The 19020-nt window shown below is 41.0% G+C and overlaps 1 long non-coding RNA gene across 2 annotated transcripts in view; it reads right to left on the bottom strand.

Moving 5' to 3' along the window:
- The window catches only part of LOC146862907 (uncharacterized), a 542829-nt gene that overhangs the window by 386266 nt on the left and 137543 nt on the right, over positions 1-19020 (bottom strand). The window contains exon 4 of one of the 2 annotated variants that reach the window (XR_014978197.1): positions 12402-14724. The exons of the other annotated variant lie outside the window; for it this stretch is intronic. This is a non-coding gene — a long non-coding RNA (uncharacterized LOC146862907). Of the gene's footprint in view, positions 1-12401; positions 14725-19020 lie in introns of those variants that run through there. 2 annotated transcript variants of the gene reach the window in all.

Below are 19020 nucleotides of genomic sequence, written 5' to 3'. Positions count from 1 at the left end.
TTCTGGCCTTGTTTGTTTCACGTTTCTCCTTTTTTCACGGCAGTTCTTTCATGGCGGTTTGTATGAGTCAAAATGTTTAGAGCAAAACGTTAAGAACTCTTTTTCCCAGTCTTTTGCAGCAGCTAAATATGTCCACTTTGGAGCTGCATATCTTTGACTTGGTGTCCGTGTTCTTTTTGTTCTTCGGACTGTAGGCTCTTCTCCATCAGTGTCGCTTTGTTCAGACTGACTACAGACTTCAATCACAGTGGAAGGTATTCTTCCTTCAGTCAGCATGTGTCTCAATCTTTCAGATTTTATGGACCAATGGTCTCCTTTTTGCACTCATTTTTCGAGTACACTGTTCACATCATTTGAGTCGACATTTCTCTCAGTTGGATCCCCTTCTCTTTGACCCTCGATACCAACTGGGATCAACTCTCTTTGACTCTCAAAGTCAAAGTCAAAACAAGCTTTATTCGTTATATAAAAAATATCCATAAAAGCATCCTACATAATAAAACATTTCTTCATTTTACGTTCCCCTTTTTCCCCCCTCATAAGAAGATTTATTAAAAAAGGATACATATTTCATTTTTGATGTATAAACACCATATTAGTCAGTAACATTTCATGGGGTACATAGAGTTACAATGATCTTAAAAAGGTACTTGAAATAAAACCCAAACATTTGATCAACTAATCAGTCTCATAGACAAGTGTTTCCAAATATGAGTGCAGTTTCCTTCGCTTAATTGCTAATTGAATGAAGGAAATTACCGCATTACACATCGTAACATGATCTAATTTACATATAAAATAAAAAGCGGTTTTATAGGAGTACAATTTATTGAAAATAAAAAGTGGGCGCAGAATTGATTTCCTAAGATCCCTGTAAAGGTTACAAAACAGTATAAAGTGCAATGTGCTTTGGGCAGATTTACCATCACAAGGGCACATTGGAAGGTTTGCACTCCAGTTGCCCATCTTAGGAAATGCTATCTGAAAATGCAATGTTCGTAGCCTTAGTCTAGTCAGATAAAATCTGTGTTGGGTATTCCTAATAAATATAAGATAGGGTTGGGTGCCAAATGAAAAGGGACCTTCACAGTATAATCTGACAATAGATTTAGTACATAACCCTGCTTCCCTTTTTATCTTCCTAGACCCGAGGAGTCTCTTTTTAAGCTCCCCCTTTCTAAAATTCTCAATAATCAATGGGTCAGGATTCACGTTACACTCAATCAGAAGATCATGGACGTATTTTAACCATGGTATCTTCTTCGAGTAATCTAGACTAAGACAATCATATATTATTTCCTTGGTAAAATGGGTTTCTTCCTTCGTCCAAATATGATGCCACAAATTAATGGTGGATACACTAATCAAATCACTTAAAAAGGGATCATCTGTTTCTCTATGGACAATATAAGTAGCAGTGGAATTAGGAACTGAAAACACCCTACGCAAAAATGTATTTTCCATTATTTGCAATATAGAGGTATCTGCCATTCCCCAGAGGGCACCACCATAGCATACCCCAGATACACATTTACTCCCATAAAGTTTTAAAATCTCTCTCACAGGCTTATTACCTATTTTTTGTGAGAATCTAAAAATAGCCTCACTTGTCCTTAAAAATTTCAACTTGCTTAGATTAATATGTGCATTCCAAGTACCTTTACAATTAAAAAGTGATCCTAAATAAGAAAAGGTTGAAGTCCTCTCAATGGATGCATCTTTTATGAAGTGGGTACTACTTTTAGTTTTACATTTCCCGCAGGTCATGACAAGGGTTTTAGAAAGATTAATTGCTAGGTCTTTATCAGTCATCAACTCGGTAAAATTATCAATCAAAAGCTGAAGACCATTTGCAGTCCTGGAAATCAGGACTGCATCATCTGCATATAATAAAATAGGCGTTACGCGTTTACCTACAAAAGGGGCATCAGCTTTAAGACCCTGCAGCAAAAATTCAACTCCATTAATCTATAATGAAAATAAAAGTGGTGCGAGAACGCAACCTTGTCTAATCCCTCGGGTAACTTTAAAGTGCGTTGTGCATTCCCCTATTGGTCCGTATCGTATCTTTGATGTTAGATGGACATAAATTTGAGACAAGAGACTAATGATATTAGTTGGAGCACCCATCCCTTCCAGCGTTTGCCATAACATAGTATGGTTTACATTTACATCATTTACAACAGTGTCTCGAGACCCAGTAGCTGGTGCCCTCTCTACTCAATCTGAACAGGACGTGTCTATGTTACCACCGGTTCGTCCACCACAGACCCTATACTTTCAAGAGGATATGGGACTCGACGAGTGTTGGGTGCATGTACCCAATTAGGTAGAGCACCACATTTGACAGCAAAAGAACTCCTTGATAAGGCCCACACCAACAAGGTTCCAAACAGGATTTTCGCATGTGCTTCTTAGCGAGTAGCCAGTCACCTGGTCACAAATCATGGCACTGCTACTGTTGCACGGTAGTTGTGACTTCTCCAACCTGGTGAGACAGAGAACACACCACATCAGCCAATCCTTTACAATAATCCTGTACCAAGTCTTCAGAAATATTCACAAACTGATTTTCTGGGACTGTAGGCTGCCTCATAGCCCTCCCCATAAGTATTTTATGAGGGGACAGCCCAGTTCTTTTGTCTGGGATACTTCACAAACCATCAGCACCTGATGCAATGCATCAGGTCATTTCTGGGATGCTGGTTCACACACCTTTGCTAGTCTAGACTTAATCATCCCGTTGAACTGTTCCACCACGTGGAAGCCTCTGGGCGATATGCACAATGTAGCCTTTGCTCAATTTGTAATGCAGCACAAAGCATTCGTATTACTTCATTATCTCCGATTCCGATGATACTAGAAAAACAAATCTAGGTATTAATTCTCTAAGAAGCAGTAAAGCCACGATTAAGCTGTCATTGCACCTGGTGGGGTAAGCCTCAACCCAACAAGAAAACAAACACACAATTACAAGGATATATTTCAATCCATTACAAGGGAGCATCTCAATGAAGTCCAGTTGCATGTGGGTAAAGGGCCCTCCTGATTTTCCAATGTGACTCGTACTGGCTACTGTCTTTCTTCCTGCATTTTGTTGTTGACAGATTACACATCTTTTTCACAGATTCTCTTCAATGGCTCTAAACTTGGGATTGCACCAAGTTTGATGAAAGAGACGTAGCATAGCAACTCTGTCTACATGTGCAGGTCTATGGCAAATCCTTGCCATCGGTCACAGTACGCTACCTGGCAACAGAGGTCTCCCATCCGTGTAAACCTAAACCTCATCTTCCTGCCTGCTGTTAAACCCTGTTTTGATCCACCCTTCTCATTCTGCCTGTGGCACTGAATCTTGTAATTCTCTGATTTCTTCCCAAGTCTCAACAACTGAAAACATCAATCTGCATTCCGCATCATTATAGTGTTCCTTCAATGATTCCCCGTTAAATGCATAAGAATTTAGAGCGCAATAACGCACAGTCTCCTCGGCAGATCTATCGCCAACGGTGACATAATCATGTCAAGTTTGATGAGCGAAACACCTCACCACTGCAATCTGAGCCGGAAATTGTAGTGCCATCAATAGGTTTCTTACACACTCTCTGTTTCAGATAGGTGAATCCGAAGAGGTCATAAACCCACTTTGAGACCAAAACTTCCCAAAATCAAACACCACCCTGAAACCATATTGACTATCATTTGTACGGTAATGCTGCAAGCCATGGTAAGTGTGATCAATTCAGCCACTTGTACTGAATACACTCCTTTCAACCATTATGCTTCCACTACACCCACCACAGTACAGATCGCATATACAGCTCACAAGGTACCTCCCGAATCTCTCAAGCATAATCCATCCACAAACAATACATGATCTGACTCTGGTAACGGGGTATCTTGTATATCAGGTCATGGTTTGGTACACATCCCAGTCACGTCAAGGCAATCATGATCAATTTCTTCCATCAGCACTTCATGTCCAGGTAACGGCATCAAGGTAGCTGGATTTAAACTTGAACATCTTGTCACAGTCACATTCTCTGCACCCAAGATCACCTGATCATATTTTGTTAACTGACTACTGGTGAGGTGCTGCGTTTGAGTGAGTGTTAACAAAATCTCAACTGAATGTGGCAGATACACTTTCAACGGATGTCCCATCATAATGTTCTCACACTATTCCACACACAATTGTTGCAGCAACAGCTTTCAAACATCCAGGTGAAACAGCAGCCACAGGATCCAATATAGCTGAAAAATAGGCAACAGTTCTGCGTGCAGTTCCATGAATTTGCGTTAGAACTGATAATGCACAACCTTCGTGCTCACTGTAAAACAGAGTAAAATTCTTCATAAAGTCAGGCATTCCCAATGGTCGAGATAAACTGACTCGCAGTTCAAGAAAAGAGTGCATGCATTCCTCATCCCGCAGAACAGGATCTGACATGTTTTTGTGTGTCAATCTTTGAAGTGGCTTGGAGATAAAGGAAAAGCTCAGAATCCACTGCCTGCAATAACCAACCATTCCCAAGGACATTTGAACTTCCTTTTGTGTACTCTGTGGATTCATCTGCAGTATAGTGATTTGATCTTGTGATACCTTTCTGACTCCTTTTCAATGTGATGTCCCAAATAGAGAACTACCTTATGTCCACTTACTTACACAGTATCTGAAACAGATGCTTCTTCAGTTCCAGATGGCACTAACAAATCATCAATGTACTGCACGAGCACAGAGTGATTCGGCATTTCTAGTGACACCAAATTTCTCTTCAAGATTTGATTGAAAATTGAGGGGCTTTCTGTATACCCTCGTAGAACTCGGCACCATGCCAAAACATCAATTCCAAACCAGAACGCAAATAAATATTGACTATCCGGATGCAAGGGAATGGAGAAAAATACATGACAGAAGTCAATCACCGAAAACCTTTAAACTTCACATGGGATCTGGTATAGAATTACAACATGATTTGGTACTATTGGGCAACAGGGTATCACAATCTGATTAATCTTCTGCAAATCCTGAACTGTTCTATATTTCCCATTTGGTTTTCGTATGCCCATGATACGTGAATTACATGGGCTGCCCAAAATCTCTCTCAAAATTCCTCGTTCAATTAATGTCTTGATTAATGGGGCAATTCCAGCAAAAGTCTCAGGACTAAGATATGCTGGGGTTCTCGGATAGTCTGTATTTGGTTTCACTGTGATTCGAATTGGAGCTACTCCTTTCATCAGTCCAATATCTTTACCTGAAAAATCTCACACTTTAGGCAGGACCATCTCTTTCAATACAGAAGTTAAATCATTTTCAGTAAGTAAGGGATACAAACTCTTCACTTTTGTCTTTTATCTAGCCATTTTAAACACTACATCCTCATCTTCAGTATGACATTCTATTCCTTCCGGTGTACAATAAATGGAGTAATTCATTTTGCAAATAAATCTCATCCCAACAGATTCACTGGACTAGTATCACACACCGCAAACTTATGCATCTACTCAAATGTTCCAATCTATACTTGCACTGGTTCTGTCACTGGGGTTGAAATTAATTGATTCAATACTCCTACTACTTGGATTGTTTCTCCTGGGAGGGGTAGGTTGGGAATTTCTACAGTTCTCACAGTGGATCGGTTAGCACCAGTATCTACAAGGGATGAAATAGGTTTTCCATTTACATTGCCATCCACATACGGACCATTCTGATCTACTTCTAGGGATGCGCAATCCCGCATTCCCCCTCCCCTCTCAGGCACCATCAGTTGGGTATTATATGAGTCACTGTCATCCATCTGTAATAAATAATGTGAAGCCACTTCTACATTTGGGATTTAATTGATCATTGGTATGAAAACCCATATTCACATGGTATTTCTGTATTTGTCAATTCAAATTTTGCATAGGAGCTTAAGGCATATTCTGATTCTGACCCCTTACATTTAACGCTGACTGATTTAACATATCACTAGTCACTGGTGATTGAAGCTATCCATCTGCACCTGTCACAATTGCTGATCAATTTACCTGATTAACCAAATTAGACCTACACTCTTGCTTCCAATGCCCGAACTTGCCGCAACTGTGACAAGGAAAGTTTTTTTCAATAACTCTATATTTGATCCACGTCCCCTTTCTGGTGGCATCCAATATGGTAAAGGATTACCATTACACCTTTCATTCCAGTGGTAGTCTGACCATTTCCCTGTATCATGCCTTTAAAATCTGAATCAAACCCCTCATATCCAGGCTGTTCGGTTTTGGGTATAAACCTATAATAACTGATAAAACCCCACCAAAAGGGAAATAGCCCTCACCAGTGTAAACATATAAACACTGAAAAAACACCTGCACAACCACAAAATAAATGTCATTCAAAGAAAGGCAAAGAAGAGTAAAAGAGTCATTTTGTTCTTCCTGAAGGGGCCAATACAATATAACTTTGTTATACAAGCTAGCACCAAGAAAGACTGGGCTAACATTATTCTACTTGAGTTTTGTTGCTTAGGGATGTCACTAAATTATTGTTTCTTCTTCCTTTTGCTTTTTTCAGTTTTGTGGTCTAAAGATGTCAGGTTAAGAAGCATGTTTTAGGTCTTGTTCATTTATTTTATAAACTGTAGAGAATCTGGACATATCAAAATCATATTTGATATTTTGGCTGATGTTGAGTCTTTCGCTGATATGTAAAATGGCTGGTTTAATAAGAATCTTTCCCAATATGTCATCACATTTACCCACAGAAAATGGGTAAAAACCCTTGATACATCAGCCCCCAATTTCTAGTCAGTCAGTATTGATAGTAGGTGAATTGCCAACACCCCAGGCTTTAAACATTCAATGCAAGGTTTAGTGACAGGTATATGTGAAAAGGGTGCTATCGCCAAGTTTATGGGATAGTGGGGAAAACATGACACCAGACTTTTGGAAAACATGGAACGCTGTGTCACTTGGAATGCTGCTGCTATAAGGTTCTTTCCAAGTTCAACAAAGATTGGAGTGATATTGTTTGTATTTGCAGTGATTCAGCTACGTATATGAAAAGGTTGTGTAATGACCTGACAAAATCGATACCTGAGCTGAAGTGCTTCCCTGTCAGAGATCCTTGCCACTTGTTAGATGGTATGCTGAAAGCATCTTTACAATCTTCTGAGTTAATGAAGAATTCTATTAACCTTTTAGTCCATTTTGGTGTACTGTTTTGTTATGCACGGGAACTGAAACGCAAATATTTCTCATTTTGTGTTTTGTGTGGCATCAAAGAAAGTCCTCCCAACTTTGTCACTTAGCTGATGGTCCTCAGTCCAAGAGGCTGTGAATGCTATATTATCCATGTGTCGACTGTTTACAGTATTTTTGTTGTGATGATGCCAAAGGCAAGAAATGTGAGGATCTTTGGTCTCATAATGATAGTGATGTGAAAAAAGTACACTCTACTGCATTCTTAGATTTTTACAGAAAAACTAGAGTCTGAAAACACCCTTGTCTGCCAAGTGTTCTGCATAATTGGTGTATATGTGTAACATCTCCTTGAGAGTAAGCTAGGCGACACACTTAGTGACTTTGGAACTGCAACATGTTACATGTTAGAGTGCTTGCCACTTGGTAAGCAAAACAATGTTGAAGAGCAATTCCGAAACTTTTATTTTACAATGTATGAGAAATGGCTTGCAATGATGCATGGAAATGTCCCTTCACCAACCATGGCATTTGAAGTCAATGAAACCTCACTGTGGTACTCTTACATGTTCTAGATCCCTTCCATAAAGGGGAATTTTCTCCGTAGTTTCAAAAGTGCGGCTTCATTTTTGACCGCTTCAATAACTCTAAGGGTATAAGCGCCCAATTCAACGCAAATGTTGCAGAACCTGCCCATTGAATTGCAATCTTCAAGTGCACCAGTATTGACATGGAAAGCTATGTCGGTGGCCAGAGATAGCAAATTGTGTACTGGCTGTTATGGCGTTGCCCGTCTCAAGTGCCAATGTTGAGAGGGCCTTTTCCCAAAAAAAGGTTTACATGGGAAGGGAAGAGCGAGCGCACATGACCCAAGACTCACTGAAGAAGTATTGTATGGGGTACTGCAATAAATTTGATTTTCAGAAATTTATTTGGACCTCATATACACTGTACGTACACTGTCTATAACGCACAGTCTCCTCGGCAGATCTATCGCCAACGGTGACATAATCATGTCAAGTTTGATGAGCGAAACACCTCACCACTGCAATCTGAGCCGGAAATTGTAGTGCCATCAATAGGTTTCTTACACACTCTCTGTTTCAGATAGGTGAATCCGAAGAGGTCATAAACCCACTTTGAGACCAAAACTGCCCAAAATCAAACTCCACCCTGAAACCATATTGACTATCATTTGTTCGGTAATGCTGCAAGCCATGGTAAGTGTGATCAATTCAGCCACTTGTACTGAATACACTCCTTTCAACCATTATGCTTCCACTACACCCACCACAGTACAGATCGCATATGCAGCTCACAAGGTACCTCCCGAATCTCTCAAGCATAATCCATCCACAAACAATACATGATCTGACTCTGGTAACGGGGTATCTTGTATATCAGGTCATGGTTTGGTACACATCCCAGTCACGTCAAGGCAATCATGATCAATTTCTTCCATCAGCACTTCATGTCCAGGTGTTCTGCATAATTGGTGTATATGTGTAACATCTCCTTGAGAGTAAGCTAGGCGACACACTTAGTGACTTTGGAACTGCAACATGTTACATGTTAGAGTGCTTGCCACTTGGTAAGCAAAACAATGTTGAAGAGCAATTCCGAAACTTTTATTTTACAATGTATGAGAAATGGCTTGCAATGATGCATGGAAATGTCCCTTCACCAACCATGGCATTTGAAGTCAATGAAACCTCACTGTGGTACTCTTACATGTTCTAGATCCCTTCCATAAAGGGGAATTTTCTCCGTAGTTTCAAAAGTGCGGCTTCATTTTTGACCGCTTCAATAACTCTAAGGGTATAAGCGGCCAATTCAACGCAAATGTTGCAGAACCTGCCCATTGAATTGCAATCTTCAAGTGCACCAGTATTGACATGGAAAGCTATGTCGGTGGCCAGACATAGCAAATTGTGTACTGGCTGTTATGGCGTTGCCCGTCTCAAGTGCCAATGTTGAGAGGGCCTTTTCACAGAAAAAGGTTTACATGGGAAGGGAAGAGCGAGCGCACATGACCCAAGACTCACTGAAGAAGTATTGTATGGGGTACTGCAATAAATTTGATTTTCAGAAATTTATTTGGACCTCATATACACTGTACGTACACTGTCTATATACCATGTACAATCAGTGCAGTAAGCAAGCAATAATCAAAGCAAAACTTTCCATAAACACCGGAAAAACACTGTTTCTGTTGTTTTCAATGGCGCGAAAATGTGTAACCACTGATGACCACTGTTTTTTTTAAGGTATTGAAATCACTTGAAAACACTGGAAAAAAAACAGTAGAATTTACCAAGAATAGAAACTAAAAACAGGAAAGCCTACTCATATCCTTTCTTGGCTGCCCTCATCTGTGCCAACATCAACTTTTCTTTCAATTTTTTATGTCGCATTTCAATGTTATCGCCACAATACTTTGCATAATGCAATATTTCATCAACTGACTTGCTCTGCCAACAAATCAAATGCTTTTGAATCATAGCACTAATCTGAGGCCTCAATCCGTAAACAAACTGATACACTAAATGTCCCATATCTTTCCCCGGCACATTTTCAATTCCACAATACTGTTAAAATGCCTGCAAGAGCCTCTCGTAATAAGCGTGGACTGTTTCTTTTAGTTCCTGGGTAGTCTGGTCTATATTTACCCAATCTGTTTTTTTCAGTGAAATCTTTCCTTTCAAATATGTAATAACCTGATTATATTTTTTCATCGCGTCTCCTGATGGCGCGTCTGTTTTGGATCCTTAGCATACTCTGTTTCTGGCCAATCAACTGCAATTTTGCATTCCACCCATAAGTCTGTAGGGACCACAATATAAAATAAAGGATTAAAATCCTTTAACAGGACCTTTGAAACCTTCACAAACCTTTCCACTTGCTTATACAACTCGACTGTTTTCTCCCCCAACCTCCGGAAATCGTTTGTAAAGGATACTATGTCCTGTCTACTCCATGGGACATGTACATACCCTCCTCCTGGGACCTCTCCCATGGGAAAGGCCAAGGTATCCTTCTCTCTCTTTTCTTTATCCCTCATCGGATATAGAGGCAGTACCACTGGTTCTTTTTAGCCCATCTGCCTTCCCAACTTTCTATTCCACCCCACCGCTTCAGGATTGTTATTAATTCTTTAATTTGCAATCTCTTTCCTGAAGAATTTAGACTCTCCAAATCTTTGTCACTAAAATCCAATCGATAGGTTTTCTGTAGAGCCTTGGACTTTTCTACATCCACTCCATATTTCTGTGCTACTTCAGCAAATGTCTTATGAGTATTATCCGCCTTTCGAGTTATAGCTTTGCACATGAATAATAATTCTTCATCACGGTATTTTGATAGTCTCTTTGGACTAATAGTTCCCAATATCATTTCTTCTAACTCTACCTTTAATTTGCTCATGTGTATATTTATACTTCGATTGGCATTAGTCAATGTATTTCCTATCGGAGTTATAGGGCAGATGTATCAAGCATTGTTGCGTTAGCAAACGGGTAAATTCGCAGAATCTGCCTGTTTGTGAACGCAAAAATTGCTTTTCCGATGCAGCAAACCTAATTTTGCGATTCGGTAACCTGTTACTGAATCGCAAAATGGGTTTGCGATTCGGTATTAGGAAGGGGCATGTTTAGGGCATCCCTTCCTAATACCAAATCGCATCGATATGTAGGAATGTTTTGTGACCGCAATTGTGGTAGCAAAACATTAGCATTTTACCACCTACTTCAAGTAGGTGGTAACCCATTTGCAAATGGGAAGGGGTCCCCAAGGGACCCCTTCTCCTTTGTGAATGTTTGTAAAACCATTTTTAAGAGCAGGCAGTTGTCCCACGAACCACTGCCTGTTCCTAAATAATTGAAAAGAAAACTTTTAAATTTTTGTTTTCAAAAGCATCTCATTTTCCTTAAGGGAAAATGGGCTGCTTTACAGAAAAAAAAGATTTTGTTATTGAAAAGCAATCATGGACATGGTGGTCTGCTAATCTCAGCAGGCCACCATCCCCGTGATTATTGCGATTCCTAGGGGGTCGCAAATTGTGACCAACCTCATTAATATTCATGACGTAGGTCATTTGGGACCCCATAGAGTGATTGAGTTGGGTAGCGGGAATCTCTCGTGCAGTGATACAGTCTGTATCACCGCACGAGAGAGTCCCACTATCCAGTCTTCTTTCACCTTAACACCGGCGACTGTGCCAGCTGAGTGCACGCACGCGACTCCCCTTCAATCCGCCTTGAACTCCAACTCAATCACTCTTGGAGCCGCCATTGCAGCAGCCCCCGCTCCCTCGCCCAAGTTCCCCCTAATAGAGCTTGCTGGCTAATAATGCTCTACCTAACAGGCATGAATTGAATATCCTGATGATGATCCGCCTATTTTCTCAATGGATCGAAACGCCGTCGACACTTTAATACACCTTATACGCCAAAAACTTTCAGATATTTCGCTGTAAAGGTGTTCCTTGCGATTTGTTTTTCATGACACTGTGTATTGTCTATGTGTAACAAACCAAAAAGCTTTGCCTGAGCCCCCTGTTGTTCTTTTTTTCCCCTGTTGTGTCCTCCACTGGCTAAGTAGTACACAGGCTTGTGTCCCATTTTATGTATTTCTGTGTAACTATTGTCTTTATTGCTTACAAGTAAATATCAGACCTCTGTCCAGCTGGACATGTCCACTTAATATAGCAACGATTGAGTCTATATTCATTGCTTGGTTTCCTATTATGTACCTTTCTAGGGAACACTGTTGTTTAAAATAATTGATTCCCAAGGTCCCTGGTCGGCTGTTTTTGGGTCCCCTTGTTGTTTTAGAAAATGTAAAAACTCAATCACTTTTAATCATGCTTCTTCATATCATAGTTTAATTAGTCAAACTAACCATCTATCAGGCTACCAGAAAACTGATCCAGTGGAAGCTATGTAAAACTAGTTTCATATACTTACATCTTTTCATACCTTTTCTGACTGTTTCCTTTCTGGGCCCATATCAAACAACTTAAAAGCCATAGATACTCCGATGGATCTTCTATATAAGCTAATAGGGACTTGGATATAAATAGAACATGTGGCAAATCCTTATGAGGACCTGGAATAAGAAGATGTCAAATTTGTTCTGACAAATAAACAACCTATCAAGAAGACATAAATTGATTAAACTTACGACAAGAAGTTACCACACCAAGAATAACACAGATATGAAGATTTCTCATCAAATAGTTTATCTATGCCTCAGTTTGAATGGTCAAGAAACACCAATTCACATTTTAGCTTTGTTTTTATGGAAATCATTTAGTACAATTAGTTGTACAATCTCATACAGATTCAGGCATTAAACATGTTCCAATCACCTAGAGGATAAGAAAGAAAGAGAGAGAGAGCGTCATATGAAAAGGTTAAGTTCAGCATTTATGTTATACAAACCAAATTTGCAGAGTTGATGCGTAAGGGGTCACAGAAATGAGCCCATAAACTCTCCAGCCGAAGAGTTATACCTGCACACTTTGCCAGCTGGCAAACTACAAATTGAGCCAGTTCAACAGGATTTGGCATAGGAACTAGAATCAGAGTTCTGTCCAACAGCATACCAGGCAGGGAAATTGAAAATGATAACTAGCCCCGATTCCTCCTCCAAGGGGGCAATTATACTTCCAAAAGTTCTCAGTTTACGCCCACAAAGTATCAGTTCCATCGTATGTTATGGTTTCCATTGGTTGTCCACAGTGGGCTGCTCATGGTATGATAAATACCTCACTAAGAAATCCTGAATCATTAAGTAATCCTTTTTGCTAAATCATCAATTTCAGCAACTTTATAATTTTCATCCTTTCCTCAGAAGTAACAAAATTCATTTGTTCACTGTCTGTCCTTTCCCAGATGCTCTCTCTGGATTTGCAATTGTATGTATTCATTTCGATCAAACGCATGGCTGAATCAGGAAAGGGCCTATTGTTTATAAGCATGAAAAGAAACAAACGGAACAGTTCTCATAGTATCTGAAATTACTACTTCAGCTAGATTCTGCTTTTCAAAACGAGGAAAAGAAGGCAGTTGAGGCCTACATGAATTTTGTTAACTCATTATCACGTAATAATTAAAACAAAAAACACATTAAATATGAATAATTCAATTCTCTTAGTAAATTCAATTGTTATTCTTTTCTCCAAAAGTTACATGCCAATTTTAGGTACTACTAAAAAAAACATGTCGCACATTTTTTTTTCAATCAGATTAGTATGCGTCGCTTTTGTTATTCACCTTCATTTTCATGTATTACTAGACTAAAACAGCTAATTCTTGTACTTTCAAGCATCTTTGAACTAAACCTTTAAATCGTTTTCAAGTGTTTCATTATGTTAGAATTTCTTTACATTTATCACGTTAGGCAATAAGCAGCACATTTTCTGACTTAACCATATTTGATTTCTTAAATGCGTGTTTACATTACATAAGCAAATAACTGTTTTTCTCTTTGTGTATTTATGTTTTTCACATTTTCAGGGTTTCAGAACACCTATGCATGCTTTTATGATGCAGTAAAAGATCTCATGGTTTTCGTCATTATCTATTTTGCACAGTTTATTAAAATTAGTATAGTAAATCCCATTGAATAGTGAGAATTTATAGAGACAATCATCTTTAAACTTTTACTCTCCATCAGGAGTATGCAAGTTACAAAAGGTATGGCACAAATGCACAGGACGTTCTCATAGATACACCTCCCACAATATGCAGGGCAAGTACTGTTACCTCTTAAAACAGCAGATGACTATATTACAGCAGATTCTGTAGGCTATCACGTGCCCAAACAGAGGAGGCATGAATATTTCTGTGTAAGCACGGAGTGGGGGGCAGCAGTCAGACATATGTAGCTGAGAATGGGATGGCTTGGATGCTAAAGATGACCTGATATTCATCTCACCATTTTCAAAGGTCTTGTCTCTCTCAGGATTCTGTCTCTTAAAAATGTTTTCTGCAGACTCACTATAGTGAGAGCTTCACCTTATCGTGAACTCCTGTCTCCTTGGCAGGGGAAAAGGGGCAATCTGAAAACAACAAAAACGCTAAAAGCCACAGCAGGAGAAAGAGAAAGACAACAGCAGGTGGAGGAAGGGCACAAGTAAGGGCTGCAGCTACAAGCTCAATCAATCAGCAAGAGGGTTCTTGAGCAAAAAAGACAGCATACCCTTGAGATGGGTAACAATAAGAATCTCTTATCAGCGCCAAGATGCCCAAGGTGGCCTTAAAATCAATGCATTATGTACATGAGTAGGTAAGTTCTACTGAACCTTTCTGAAAACGTTTCTAAAGCCATATTGTCTGACAGTAGTTACCCTAAAAACATTCAATAGTGAAATGGTAAATCAGGATATCCTGTTTAGAAGTGAAATTGAGTCTATTCCAAAGTCGAGAACAAGTACCAGGCCTGTCCCTTTTTAGTGCTCAAGTAATATTGTTTTTCAAATTATCCAAGTTTGCTCTTGACTCCATGTTAAAGTATTTGTTCCCACTGCAATGTCACCTAAAACCAAGTAAAAAGCAATGTTTTAATGACCTTTACTGTTGTAGGCACAGTTTGTTAGAGTTTTTCAGACAAAATAAACAAAGTAACATTGTCTTGCTTTTACCTTTAAGGACGTTGAGGAAGATCTTTCCTTTTATTCCTGTGGAATGCAAGAAGTTTGTTGTTCCCCTAGTTGTTATCTTGTATTGATTACTCTAATGCCCTGCATTTGGGCTTACAGAAAAAACTTTTGCTAAAGCTCACTCACTTCAAAATGTGGCAGCTCACCTTCTTTTGAGGATTCCAAAGTTTTATTCAATTTCTAAAAACATCTGTTATTTAAATTGGCTGCCGGTGTCTAATAGAATCAGATTCAAGGCACTCTGCATTATCCATAAAGCTTTGCACAATGAAGGTCCTGTGTCTATGCGGAAAAAGGTCTCTTGCCATGTGCTCACTCAAAACTTAAGATCTGAAGCTGCCAAGCTCGTAGTTGTTCCCAAAAACCAGAAGAGGTAGACGTTTTTAGGTCTCGGCTAGCGAAGGCTGCGCTTGCGCAGTCTCGCTTGCGAGATTTAACGTTTTCTAGTGTGGGGCTTAAACCCGCCCCTCTTCTCCATTGGCTGGCTTCCTAAACGGAGGCCAGCCATTGGAGGAGAGGGGCGTCTGTCCATTAAGCCCCGTCTTTTTCGGATTCGGGGGTGTGTTTTTTAGTTTCTTTCTCTCCTCTGGAATGGAAACATTCCATCCAATGGGAAGAGGAGAGAAAGAAAAACACGCCCCCGAATCCGAAAATGATGCTGCGTTTCTCCGAGGCATTTCTGCTTGACCTCGGAGAAAGATGGTGGTGTTCATGGCGTCATCCCCGTCCACGGCCCGGCTGGTGCTCGTCCCCTCCCCCTGCTCTCGGCTCCCTCGGTGCTCCTGTGTTCGGCTGCTGCTCTGGTCTCCTCCCCCTGTCCTCTCCGGCTGGCGCTGTTCGCTCTCCTCCCCTGGCGCTCGCTCCCTCTCCTCGGCCTACTTTTTACTGGGTAAACTGCGTGTCCTTATTTGCCTTAGTGAATTGACACACGAGACAGCTGGGATACACTGGTGATCCGTGTAAAGCGGAGTACTTTCCCTTAAGATTTCAATCACACTGCGCCCCCTGTCCTATTTGGCAAGATCCATCGAGAGCCACCCGGTCAGTACCTTTGTCAAGCGCGCGTCACCCCAGGTGCCCCGTCCTCCCCCGCTCCGACCTCAGTGGCTCCCGCTTGGAAGGTCCCTCTCCTGCTACCCTGTCACGGGCCTGCACCCCCGCCCGGGCCGCTACTAGTGCGGTGAGTGCCATTTGCGACTCTTGGTTGTTGAGAAGAGGCGCCGACTGGCGCGCGGTGATGGCCTGGGATGCCCCCGTACTGACCACCTAGCACTCTGCGAGGCCGAACTGTCCGGTTCTGCACCATTGCTCCGTGGAGACGGGGCTGAGCCTCCTCTAGTTTCGCGAACTACACTCTGTGGGGCTGCGGCTGGGCAGCTCCCACCGCCACACAGTTTGTCATGGAGCTTCGCTGCAGCCCTCCAACTCGCTGCTCCTGGGCTCCACCTGACAGTTTGGGGTTGCCGTTGGATGCCTGTGATTTTTAAGTCCACTCAGAAGGTTGAGGAGAGATCCTCGGGTTTACTACCAGAGCTCCATTTTAAACTCATTGGAGTGAATTGGACATGAAGGTGAAAGTACAGCCTTCAATTGCTTCGTCTCGCATACATAGGTTTGGCAAAATGTAACTTGGTAGTTCTAAATGTTTCTCTTTTGGATTTGTAGGGTGTCTGGAACAGGTTAGTATTTCTTTATAGTCAATCCTTCATTGTCAATAAAATGTCTATGTTTTAAACGTTCCGTTGTAATTGTCCCCGTTGCACCCTGACATGATGTGACTGTGCTGTGCACTAGGAATTTGAGCAAGACTTTAACTTCACTCACCCCCATTTGAAAGGGCATATGTGGTTCATGAAGAGCTTTACTTGGGCAGGTACTTAGTACCTGTATTTAACTTCATTTTGAAAGGAAGCGTGCCTGCAGTTCTTGGAAACGGTGCAATACTATTAGTGGCAGACTACCGGCCCTTCCCAGTAACAGACAGGTACTCTTGGATAGTTAGTACTTGTATTCGTTCCAAGCGCTATAATCATGGTATTCGGTACTAAAATATTCACGGCAGCCTGTATGTAGGTTTCTGTTTTTCTGGTTTGGACGGTAACTATTTTGTGAGGGAGTGAGTGGTCTGTACCCACGTTTAGCTGTTTACGTATGTGAACAACTTTTAATTTCGTGTATATTCTAATGAAGCAGGAGGGCCCCCTAAAGTGAACAATGGCAGGTACTGTCGATGATATTTACTCTTCGTACAGCATTCCCCCTTTTAGCATTGACAACAGATGATTTTAGTGCATCACGTCTCTCAGTAAAGCAAACGCTTCTTCATTGTGTGAAGTAAAGCGTCTTTAATACAGCATGTCCGTGCGGCAGCATCCTTTTCTAAAATGTTCACAGGTGGACTCGGGATTATGTCAATAACTGCAAAATGTTGACTTCGCAACTATACATTCAGTGTTCACAAGCTGTTGTACCTGTTGTGTCGAGGTGCCAAAACAGGGTCACACCAAAAGGCAGATTTGCAGTAACATTACCTCTAAACACGTGCTGCATAGGAATGCAGATGCCCCGAGAGAAATGACTTCTATTCTGGGCAGATTAATCCCTGACATTTTGGATAAATTAGTAATAATTGTATCCTGTTCTTTGGCAGGTGTAGGCTGTCTGGGCCAGGCATTAAAGTGGTAACTGCTGTTCTCCTACCGGCCAACAAGAGCAACAGTACCATTGCCACACAGCAGTGTCAACAAACAGCAACATTTTGCCACCTGCCAGCAACACCAAACTACAGCTCTTTGTCTTATTTGGACCCCTTTGAACCTAAACTCCGGTGCTTCCTCGAATGCCACGTCTTTATTTCCTGATTTCCCCAACAGCCACTCTAAGGTTTGTGTATGTGTAGGAGGCTCTATGTGTGTGTGTGTGTATGTGTGCGCCTCTGTGTGTGTGGCTCTGTGTGGGTGGCTTTTTTTGTAGGTGGCTCTATGCGTGGGTGGCTCTGTCTGTGTGTGGGTAACTCTGTGTGTGTGTGGGTGGCTCTGTGTGGGTGGCTCTATTTGTGTGTAGGTGGCTCTATGTGAATAGCTCTGTGTAGGTGGCTCTGTGTGGGTGGCTCTGTGTGTGTGGGTGGCTTTGTGTGTTTGGCTGTGTGTGTGGGTGCAAATGCAATAGGTCTCGCATTTGAGAGAGATTAAGCTTTGACATTGACATTGTAAATAACAATGCCGTTTCTTTAAATGTTTTAAAAACATAAACAAAAATAATGTCATGAGCAATGCCAATAGCTCTAACTTTAACAATGCCGAGACCATTGCATTGTAAACACTTGTTCCACTATGGTCTGCAAGCTGTGGAATTCTCTGCCTCTTGTGTTGAGATCTCAGTATAACTTATCCTCCTTTAAAAACTATTGAAAACATGTTTTTTTCCATCCCCGCCGTCATAATCTGTAACCTATATCATTGATGGTCTTTTAGCAGAAATGTTTAGCGCTAAGACGCCTCTGCAATTGCGCACTTTAGGAAATGTTTTATATATCACTATCACTTAAGCCCATCAAAATAGCAAAAAAAAGCTCAATACGATGTTTTTGATTTCACTATAAGTGGAAAAAGCAAATACATTAGCAGAGACAGTAGTGTATGAACAGGATTATGTGTGGCAGCAGCCACTAAAGACCACACTAAGGCTTCCTCTACACGACATGGTCCGATAACTGAGAACAGCAAAAAAAGAAGCCATGTTAAAATAAAAAAAGAGACGAGAAAACAAAGGAATCCATCAGTTCATGCCAGACCCTATTCATACACCCTGAAGATGTACAGGACTGTGTATGCAGAGTTTCCAATGAAAAGGGGAGCACAGAAAGTATTGGAAAAGGCAGGACACCCACCTCCGATGAAAGTTATGGAGAGCTTAACACCAGTATTTTCTCAATGGGAGAGATCATGGCTGAAGAAACTTTGGAAAACATATACCGAAATGATCCCGACTGTATGGGAGGGTGCCGGCCCATACGGATTCTTAGCAATATAAAATGACAGATTGTGGCAGCGTAGGAAAATATTAATTTTAGTATAATCTACCCCAATTGTTTCAACTGATGCTGCTGTTTTTGTAATTCTGTGCACTTGGACTCAGCCAGGTCCTTGTGCATGAGATCTGACCCCCAAAAC

This window comes from Triturus cristatus, chromosome 2_2 (assembly GCF_964204655.1).
Source record: "Triturus cristatus chromosome 2_2, aTriCri1.1, whole genome shotgun sequence".
NCBI lineage: Eukaryota > Metazoa > Chordata > Amphibia > Caudata > Salamandridae > Triturus > Triturus cristatus.
This window is presented reverse-complemented; position numbering and strand designations above follow the sequence as displayed.